Source organism: Oncorhynchus clarkii, chromosome 25 (assembly GCF_045791955.1).
Source record: "Oncorhynchus clarkii lewisi isolate Uvic-CL-2024 chromosome 25, UVic_Ocla_1.0, whole genome shotgun sequence".
Taxonomy (NCBI): Eukaryota; Metazoa; Chordata; class Actinopteri; order Salmoniformes; family Salmonidae; genus Oncorhynchus; species Oncorhynchus clarkii.
The window spans coordinates 25,701,347-25,711,524 of NC_092171.1; the positions used below are offsets into that span (position 1 = coordinate 25,701,347).

A 10,178-nucleotide genomic window follows, 5' to 3' on the forward strand; every position below is an offset into this window, starting at 1 on the left:
GTAATCCACTCGTTCAACATGCATACAAACGGAATCCAAAAAGTTACCGGTAAAGTTCGTCAAAACAAGTCAAACGATGTTTCTAATTAATCCTCAGGTACTCTAATATCTAAATAAACGATAATATTTAAGACGGAGAATTATATGTTCAATAGAGAAGATAAACAACGAAGAGCGCGCACCTCATTCACGCGCTAACAAGACTGCTTTTCTAATTAGAGACACATTGGATTAGAGACAGACATTATTTTAAGAGTGTGTTCTATCCAATGCTACCAATATGCATATCCTAGCTTCTGGGCCTGAGTAACAGGCAGTTTACTTTGGGCACGTCAGTCATACGAAATTCCGAACAATAACCAGTATGCTAAAGAAGTTAAAGGGCTAGATGCACAATTAAAGGAGAATTGCACTCAAAAAGCTATTTGTTAGTTTTCCTCCACACCTAAAGAAATTGTCTCTGTTGTGATATATCAACCAGATTCCTTTCCCTATGGCTTCCACATGGTGTGAACAGTTTTTAGATATAGTTTCAGGCTTTTATTCTAAAAAATTAGCAAGAACGATCACATCGCGTCAGTGGATGGCTGGGTGCCAGCAGAGTTATGCATGCATTTTACAATAAATAATCGATAATATTTCAACCGGGCGGTAGATTTTCAATAGAAGATAGAAAGAAAAGTTCTTGCTCCAGCGACGCGCGCATGCACAAATCTGAGGACATGTGATCATTCTTGCTCATTTTTCAGAATAAAAGCCTGAAACTATGTCTAAAAAGTGTTCACACCTTGTGGAAGCCATAAGAAAACGAATATGGTTGATATCCCTTTAAATGGAGAATAGGCTTGCAATGGAAAAGGGAGGTTTCAGAAAAACAGCACTTCCTGGATGGATTTTCCTCAGGTTTTCGCCTGTAATATCGGTTCTGTTATACTCACAGACAATATTTTGACAGTTTTGGAAACTTTAGAGTGTTTTCTCTTCTAATCTGACAATTATATGCATATTCTAGCTTCTGGGCCTGAGAAATAGGCACTTTACTTTGGGAACGTTTTTCATCCAAACATCAAAATACTGCCCCCTAGCCTCAAGAGGTTTTAACCATTGACATGGACTCAGCATTTCGTTGTTTCTCTATGAACAATTTTAATTTTCAGAGTGAAAAGCTAAAAATATATACAAGGGGGAGAAAAGATAACTGAGAACATCATTTGGAAAATGTAAAGCATCATTTTGGAAAAATAGATTTTATAGGGTTCCCTCATAGAGTTGTTTAGTAGCCATTATTTGACCAGGTATATTGACAGATCATGGTGCTCTACTTTCTCTAGTACACTAAGGACCCGGGGAGAGTTACAGGCGAGAGGAGAAGAATGGGCCTATTTGAAAGCTAGAAAAAAAAATTGTCCATCACGGCATGTCTTTAAAAAAAAACTTAAATCTCAATGCTGGAAAAGGTTGGAGACCCCTGCTATAGAGCATGAGCAGAGCTTTGACCAATGACAGGCAGGGTCAGAGGGCCCAGGGCAGGGGTCAGAGGTTTGTGTGGTTTCCTGATAAAACTCCATAATCCCCTCTAATCTTCATCGCTCCTATTGGCATCCTGCGCCGGTGGGCATAAACGACCCTTTCATCCCTCCATCCCCCTATCCACCACCAACAGCCATAGTAGAAGAAGATCCACACCCGTGTCACGTCCCATTTCCAAACCCCATCGACAGCAAGGGAGACAGAGGCATAAAAACATCTAGGAGAGTTACACCTGGCGGAAGATGTTTTATTCTTCATTACCCTCTTTTCTGCCTTAATTGTGGTGCTTGTATAAGTTCGTGGGGTTCATTTGGAGGCTGATCGTTGGCTATGGCCACCTTGTATTTTACATACCTGGGTGGAATTGAACGTTTCCAGCAGCATAATGGAGGGAGGAGGAGAGAAGAGGTGATTTGTGTTGTGTTCTATTCTTAGTTGCAGTGATGTCAATAACCAGGCTGGTGGTTGGCTGACTGTTCTGTTCACCTTGTGTTATTTATGAACAGTCGGGCAGCAGGACGTGGGGGGGGGGGCTGTTTATTTACCACCTGCTTTGTTGGAGGCCACCTCAATTGGCAGAATTAGCCTTAAATGTCCTGTGGATAGGCTGGCGGAAGGGCCTTTTTTATCAGTACTGTGCTTATCATTGGACTGGCTGACGCAGGCAGGCTTCCATACTGGGCCATTGAAATATGCAGGCAGTATGTACAGACAGATGCAGGCCATATCGGCTCGCTTGCAGGCCTTGAGTCCCCCCCCCCCCCCCCCCCCGCCCCCACCACCACCACCTCCTGCAACTCAGTTCAAGCCCTATAAATAAACAGCTATTAATCAGCCACCCACAGCAACAACTGACCACGGCTGTGACAGCTAGGACCTGGCTGGCTATCTCTCTATCGCAACCTCTACCTCTCTCTACCTTTCTTTCTCTTTCTCTCTCTCTCTCTACCTCTCTCTCTACCTCTCTCTCTACCTCTGTCCCCCCTGTTCTCTCTGTCTTTGCCTTAGTTACTCTCTCACTCTTTCTCTGAAGTGGTTGAACAGGTTCCAGACCTGTATTTCAGGGGAGAGAGAAAAATAAAAGAATCCCTGTGCCTTTACCAGTTTACCTTGCGACCCGATGTATGGACCTGCGAACAAAGACGTCTTTATGGAGAAAATCATTGCAGGGCCATTTGTTGAAAAGGTTTGGATGGTGATGTAGAATTAGGTAAAGGTGTGGTAGCGTCAGGGGTAATTTTGTCTCCATTTCATTTACACTGCAGCAGTCATTTATAAATAAACTAGTGTTGAATAAATGTTGTTTTCTTGCCCAGATTTTTCAGAGCACCGTCTCACTATTCCTGGCACATCAAATGAACCTTGACCTTTCTTTTCTTTTGGAATGTTAACTGCTAAAATATAGGCCTTGCTCTCTGACATCCAGAGACATTCACAGAGTGTGTGCTCACTGTGCTGATGAGAACTGAGATTAAAAGACAGATTTCTATAACTTTCTATTAGAGCTACTGAGGAGAGGCTGAAACTGACACTGTGTAGGGCTACAATTAGTATTGTAATTATGCTACGATTGTGTGTGTGTTAGTATTCATGTGTGTTATGTGTCCGTGCTATTATATGTGCCTGTGTGCGTGTGCCTGTGTGTGTGCCTGTTTGTGTAACTGTGTGTGTAACTGTGTGTGGCAGGCAGTGCTAATAGTACTCTGTACACCTCCATGTGGGTCTTTTTTGTTCCTGAGTGCAGTGCTCTCATTAAGCTGTCGTTCTAAGCAGCATGGCACCTGCTTTAAGAGAGAACCGTTAGCGCTAACGACAGACAGCGCGCCTGGCAGCCTCAATCTTCGCCCCTCCCAACTAGTCCACTTGCTGAAATTAGCTACATTTCACAAACAATTTCACAAACTCGTTAGGCAGTTAGGTGTTTATTGGAAGATGGCAGACTTTCCCTTGAGCGGTGTATAATACACACCCGCAAGGTTAAGGAGAGAACCAGCCCACATAATAAGCCACAATTACAGAAAAACTAGAGGCTCAAATTGGTTTCTAATTCATTACCAGACTCCTTTTAGAGGATGCTTCTTATGGTTTATACCTTTACAACAGTTTTTCTGTTTCTTTTGATTTGGTCCATTGAAAATACTTGGACCCCTTTGTGCTACCCAACCTTACCTGCTTAACTTCAACCCCACCTTACGACCCTTGACCCTTTGCTTACCTCACCACCTATCCTCTGTCAGCACCAGTGTTAATGTGCTAGGACAAGGCCTTGCTCAGTGATTTTACTTTAAGGTCCCCCACTATTATGGACTCTTATTCATTCAGAGTAGGATTCAAAGCCCATTTATTTTCTTTACGGTATGGTGACACTACTTCCCCTGTGTTTATAATTTAGCTTGTTTCAATTTGTGCCCGGCCTCCCCTGACAAGCCAGGGCCTTGATGTATCGTTCGTCGCTGTACGCCTTATCTGTTGATGTACAGTTTTAACCTTTTCAGAAGGTTGCCTCTACCAACCGTTCCCCCTTCTCCTCCCTCACCCCACCCCCCTTCCCAAGCAAGGAATACATATTGTACAGGAAAGAGGAGCATAACCCCTTTTCCAAAGTCATCTAATGTAAATGTTTAGCTTTTGTTTCCATAACATTTCCATAAAAAGAGTTGTGGCCCGTACAGTGGCTGGTTGAGATATGAGAGGGAAATGGAGGCCTGTGTATGTGACTTTGCGGTGAACTTGCAGTGTGCATCTGTGGTCTTTCTCCATTTGTTCGCTCACAGATACAAGGCCGTAAATCACACACAGTAAAACAGGGAATGCAGGACGGTGGTGCAGGAGTATGTACTGATTTTAGAGGCTGGTACAGGAAGAGGGAGGGTGTGTGTGTGTACATGTATGTGTGTGTACTGTATGTGTGTGTACTGCATGTATGTGTGTGTACTGCATGTGTGTGTACTTCATGTGTGTATTCCGTACATGTGTGAACATGTATGTGTGTGTACTGTATGTGTGTGTACTTTACGTGTGTATACTTTACGTGTGTGTACTGTATGTGTGTGTACTGTATGTGTGTGTACTGTATGTGTGTGTACTTTACGTGTGTATACTTTACGTGTGTATACTTTACGTGTGTGTACTGTATGTGTGTGTACTGTATGTGTGTGTACTGTATGTGTGTGTACTTTACGTGTGTATACTTTACGTGTGTGTACATGTATGTGTGTGTACTGTATGTGTGTGTACTGTACGTGTGTGTACATGTATGTGTGTGTACTGTATGTGTGTGTACTGTATGTGTGTGTACTGTATGTGTGTGTACTGTATGTGTGTGTACATGTATGTGTGTGTACTGTATGTGTGTGTACTGTACGTGTGTGTACATGTACGTGTGTGTACATGTATGTGTGTGTACATGTATGTGTGTGTACTGTATGTGTGTGTACTGTATGTGTGTGTACTGTATGTGTGTGTACATGTATGTGTGTGTACTGTATGTGTGTGTACTGTACTGTACGTGTCAGGGGGGATACATCATACATGCATTCCTTGAACATGTAGCTGAAGGCTGATGTCATGACACTTGACTACCGCTGCAGGTTGTGGTTATTTATGTCGTCAAGATGCCTTGTTGTCACGCACATGTCAAAGGTCAACAAGAAGATTCATAATCACACCTATACAGTATCACCACTAGTATTGGCGTTAACGTGGTACAAAAGGAATGTTATGTAGTCAGAAACATGTACCTTTTTCAAATTGGGTAATATTATTACATTTACTTTGTCAAACAACGTGTGCTTTACTTTCTCTACCGGGTGCGTGTTTTCATGATCCGATTTCGACTTGTTTCCTCATTTAGTTCTTAAGCGAGCAGAGAAAGGCTGTTCGAAGAAATGTCATGACAGCTGCTCTCAGTAGAAATGTATAGAGGGCACACCTCTGATCTTTGCCATTGATCGCGTCTGAGATAGCAAAGCCCACATAGAGGGCTTTCCCGTCTAGTGGCAAGTGTGCCCTCGATCTATCTTTATGGGTCCGTGCACGTGCGGTCTATAACCAGAACTTGCAGCTTGAGAGAAAGATTTTGAATGAAAAGTCTGGCTTACAGTATATATGGCTAATTAAGCAGCTCATATAGTGCAACACTTGTAGACTAGCGCAGGAAAGAACCTCCACAGATGAACGGAGGAACTTGTGATCCAATATGAGTTAGTAAGTATCCTGTCTTTGGTAGAGCGGGTGTAGCTCGCCTTGTTCCCTCCAACAGTCAAACAAATGGTGAGATTTATACCACAGTATACCACGGGTATGACAAAAACTGTATTTTTACTCTTCTAATTACGTTGGTAACTAGTTTATAATAGCAGTAAGGCACCTCAGGGGTTTGTGGTATATGGCAAATATACCACGGCTAAGGGCTGTATCCTAAGAACTTAGCCGTAGTATATTGGCCATATACCACACTCCCTCTGGCTTTATTGCTTAAATATAACGCGTTACTTTCCACACAAAGTAGTATTGTAAAGTAACATGTTCCTTTTGTTAAATGTAACGAGGATTATTACTTTTCCAAGTAACTAATCCCAACTCTGATCACCACGCACATATCATGTAAAACACACACAAACACTCCAGAGAACCCCATGATCAAACCCATACAGTACCACCACAGACATAAATTACAGTTTCTACTATACTTAGCATGAATGTTCCTATCCTTCTGACGTACCGCTGCTGGTTGTGGTCGTTACTTCTAATAGGCTGTGATTGTTGATTGATCGTGGAATCTTCCAAGATTATCAAGGTTTTATGAACTTCCTGGTTCTCGCTCTGCAGCCCCTGTGTGCAGCTTCCTGTCTGGCTTTTCAGAGATGTCTTCATAGCCTGGTTCCTCTCTAGGTTTCTTCCTAGGTTTTGGCCTTTCTAGGGAGTTTTTCCTAGCCACCGTGCTTCTACACCTGCATTGCTTGCTGTTTGGGGTTTTAGGCTGGGTTTCTGTACAGCACTTTGAGATATCAGCTGATGTACGAAGGGCTATATAAATACATTTGATTTGATCTTCAGAGACCCCAAAACACCCTTTACTGTCTGAGGATAGAGTGTCGGGAACCAAACAGCCTTACTTCACTGTTCTCTCCCAATCTGTTTTTGTGCACAAAGGGGGCTCCTCTCCCGAGCCCAAAAATTCAACTGTGACATGACTTTATGCACGGCAGCTAGAGTTCAAAGAATAGGTATGATCTGCACTACACAGAGGGGGCTACTGGCGCTTCTTTGGGGTGTAATAAATAGCTTGAAAGATGATTTATCACATGTCAGGGAGAAGCAGTGAAATAACGCTGTGCTTCTCCAGCAAAACTGCCATTTTAATTGCTTCCGAGCCTTTTCAATGGGGCTCAGGATATATGATGGGGCTAATAGAGAGAGAGAGAGAGAGAGAGAGAGAGAGAGAGAGAGAGAGAGAGAGAGAGAGAGAGAGAGAGAGAGAGAGAGAGAGAGAGAGAGAGAGAGAGAGAGAGAGAGAGAGAGAGGGAGAGGGAGAGGGAGAGGGAGAGGGAGAGGGAGAGGGAGAGAGAGAGAGAGAGAGAAAAAAAAACTTACATTTGAATGTTGTCTGAACTTGACTTTTCTTAGGCAGCTTGGCGAGTCGTTATTACTCATATTGCTTTAGAACAACACTGTCTGTCTGTCTGTCTGTCTGTCTGTCTGTCTGTCTGTCTGTCTGTCTGTCTGTCTGTCTGTCTGTCTGTCAGGACCTGGGGAGTGAAGCACTGTGAGCCAAGGCAAAGTGTCTGTCTGTCTGTCTGTCTGTCTGTCTGTCTGTCTGTCTGTCTGTCTGTCTGTCTGTCAGGACCTGGGTAGTGGAGCACTGTGAGCCAAGGCAAAGTGTATGTCTGTCTGTCTGTCTGTTGGGACATGACGAGTGGAGCACTGTGAGCCAAGGCAAAGTGTCTGGCTGTCTGTCTGTTTGTTGGGACCTGGGGAGTGAAGCACTGTGAGCCAAGTCAAAGTGGCTGGCTGGCTGGCTGTCTGTCTGTCGGGACGTGGGGAATGAAGCACTGTGAGCCAAGGCAAAGTGTATGTCTGTCTATCTGTCTGGACCTGAGGATTGAAGCCCTGTGTGCCAAGGTAAAGTGTTTGTCTCTCTGTCTGTCTGTCGGGACCTGGCGAGTGATGCTCTGTGAACCAAGGCAACGTGTCTGTCTGTCTGTCTGTCTGTCTCTCTGTCTCTCTGTCTCTATGTCTGTCTGTCGGGACCTGGCGAGTGTTGCTCTGTCTGTCTGTCTGTCTGTCTGTCTGTCTGTCTGTCTCTCTGTCTCTCTGTCTGTCTGTCGGGACCTGGCGAGTGATGCTCTGTGAGCCAAGGCAAAGTGTCTGTCTGTCTGTCTGTCTGTCTGTCTGTCTGTCTGTCTGTCTGTCTGTCTGTCTGTCTGTCTGTCTGTCTGTCTGTCGGGGCCTGGGAAGTGAAGCACTGTGAGCCAAGGCAAAATGTCTGTCTTTCTGTCGGACCTGGGGAGTCAAGCATGGAAATGAAACAGCTGGTCTAGCTTAGCTAGCTTTAGTGGGGCTATTTAGTTAATAATAATAATTTTGTGTGTTCTTATATTTGTCCTATTTCACACATGTAAAAGTATGTTTTAACATGCAGGTGTGAATTGGAAATGTCATTTTTGCATATCCCTCTCTTGTTGAGGAACCCTGGAGCACGTCGACAAATGTCTCTCCTTGTTGGATCAAGGATTCAAACTAGCGACCTTTCGGTTACTGGCCCATCACTCTAACCGCTAGGCTACCTGCCGCCTGTGAACTCTCGCTGGGCACTGTGCACTGTACAGGACCCTTCCCATGACAGATAGGTTTCTGGGGCTGCCTGGGGCTTTGTTCCTACTATGATTATTGTTATTTCAGTGCCATTGTAAGGTGATCCGGTGTGTATATCACTGTGTCAGTGGGATCTTATCGCACCGGCAGCTTTTTGTTTGATTCAGCACAAGTTTCCTGGACAGGGATCAAAGGAGTACATCTCAGAGAGCTTATCTCCTCCTTTATATCTCTCACTCTCTAATTCACTGTCTCTGCTGCAAATGTCATGCTCCCCAAATCCAAAGTAAACAGCCATAAGCATATGGGATTTGGATGGAAAACTATCTGAAAGCTACTTTAGTATCTCACTATGATGTCACTGTTCTGTTGATGAATGCCTTGCTTTGATAACATTGAACCTTAATGTATTTCTGTCTTCTCCCCCTCCATAGGTTTGGTCCAGGACTGGTCATCCACAGGCATGGTTTCATTGAAGAGCTGGACAGCCAGAGAGACAGAGGCATTCTGCTCAAAGACTGCTTACCCTCTGATATTGTGACCGTCTGCCACGGGAACAGCCCAGTCACAACTGACTGACTGACCGGCTGACACTGACCTGAGCAAGGGGGGAAGGGAGAGGGCAGGGGGAGAGGTGGGGGTAAGGAAGGGTATCCCAGAGCAGTGCAGAAGTGAATACGTGGATCCGGAAGCAATTTAGCTTTCCTGCGGCGCGAGACTACTGGCAAACATCTGCCCTGAACTCCAGATGAACCTCCCTCATCCCCTCCCCCTTTCTCTCTCTCCGTCAGCCAGCCCAGAGTCAGGCTCATACCTCGGTGCGAAAACAAAGCTGGGAGGTCTGTCCTAGTGCTGGTCAGCCTGTGGCCCCCACCGTGGCCCCGGAGGCCCCTGGAAGAGGACAGGAACAGAGTTAGGCCAGGGCAGGACATGAAACAGTGATCCCTGGCCCTCGTCACTCGCTCCTTTGCTCTCCATAGGCAGATAAGGGAGGTGGGTTTTGGGGAAAATGGGGGCAAACAGTCACCCTGCAGGAGGCAAACAGATCACTTCTGATTGGCTTGGGACTTTTCTCTGACCTCTTGCCCTCTGGTTTTGAAAACGTTGTCTTTATGTTATGATATGTCACGTTGATAGGAGGAATGTTGCCCTGCTCAACCAGGTTTATAAATGTGAACATGTGTATTTGAATGTCTTGTGTTCAGTCCTGTTGTTTGTCATTCTAAAACGTATGGAATGCACTGATTGTATACTTTTTGAATTATGAAATATTTTTCCAAGTTTAAGAACAGGCAAAGCACACTTCCATGTGCAGTATGTCCTGTAGCGGATAGAATGGTCTTGGAGCCACAGCACCAAACCGTGTAGACGTCTAGGTACATGCAGACACCTGATGTCCATGGAGTGGCTGAGTCTCTCCAGGTGTCGTTGTCTTTTGCTCATCTTTCCAGCCTGAGAGAGATCCTTTTATTTACAGCTCCTAATGGAAGAAACACAGCTGAGCCAGGAGCAGTGGAGATAGCAGCGTAAAGTTGAATTCTGTTTTTAGAGGCATATATTCACTGCTAATAAGGGGTCCTTTTCATCTCTGAAAAAGAGTATGAAGACAGAAAAGGGGGTGGCGAGTGGGTGTGCATTTGCCCAAAATAGTAATGCATACAGTACAGTACGTGAAGCATCTTGGAGTAAAAGTTATTTTTGAAGTCTTGAACCCAAAATACAACCATTAAATGTATTCTTTATTTAATTTGCCATAGTATTTCCCCATTTAAAATATCATTTCACAGTGCAAAGAACGCAGATCAAACCAAGGCACGTGATACATATGGCCA

The 10,178-nt window shown here is 44.5% G+C and overlaps 1 pseudogene; it reads left to right on the forward strand.

Moving 5' to 3' along the window:
- LOC139383604 (CDAN1-interacting nuclease 1-like) overlaps positions 1–8,937 on the forward strand; it is a 61,853-nt pseudogene extending 52,916 nt beyond the window's left edge.
- Positions 8,938–10,178: the final 1,241 nt, after the last annotated feature.